At 40.6% G+C, this 788-nt stretch overlaps 1 protein-coding gene across 1 annotated transcript in view; it reads left to right on the top strand.

The window, feature by feature from the left end:
- LOC106873242 (chymotrypsin-1) overlaps positions 1–788 on the top strand; it is a 34,771-nt gene that overhangs the window by 33,043 nt on the left and 940 nt on the right. The window lies entirely within an intron of this gene.

Raw genomic sequence — 788 nt, 5'->3', positions numbered from 1 at the left:
ATAGTGACCCGTAAAAAACACACATTCAAATGTCCAAGTTTACATATATTGAGTTAATGCTGGTTAATGAAATTTCCATCATTTATGAAGTTTTTTGTAATAAATTCAATGCAACAATCAGGATTACATAATAATAAAGGGAAATTTTTATATGAAAACAGTTGAGTTTCATAATGCAACAGTTTGCAACACATTTAATATAACACAATTGTATAATGTTTCAAATATTTTGAATAAAAATTGCCTTTTTCTAGAATATCTAGTGTTCTAGAAGATTCGTTTGCGAGTACATTGCATCAGTTCTGACAATATCAACGTAGAGTGAACATCATCATTATGCGACCTTCATAAGAATGACAATGAATTCACTTGGTACGATAATACGTAACTGGAAATCTCTCAATTCCATCTGACTCCCATCCTCTCCTCTCTTTATCTGACACCTTCTTCCACTCCAACTCACCTCTCCTCTCTTGACCTGACATCTACTTCCTCTCTTCATTCCTACTCAACTTCTTCCTTCATTGATACCCTTCCATCCTGCCCCACCCCCACACATCCCACATACCTCACCCTACCCCACATCATCACCCCAAACCCACATCTCCACACCCCAACACCGACACACCACATCAGCACAACACTACACGCCCACACCACTCCGCGCACACTAGCACTGACCACTTCCCAGCACCCACACCATCAACCAAACAACCACACATTACAGACGACCACACACGCACACATCCACGAGCCCCTATCCACACGCACACACTTATACACTCTCA

Source organism: Octopus bimaculoides, chromosome 25, assembly GCF_001194135.2.
Source record: "Octopus bimaculoides isolate UCB-OBI-ISO-001 chromosome 25, ASM119413v2, whole genome shotgun sequence".
In the NCBI taxonomy this organism is placed as follows: domain Eukaryota; kingdom Metazoa; phylum Mollusca; class Cephalopoda; order Octopoda; family Octopodidae; genus Octopus; species Octopus bimaculoides.
This window is presented reverse-complemented; position numbering and strand designations above follow the sequence as displayed.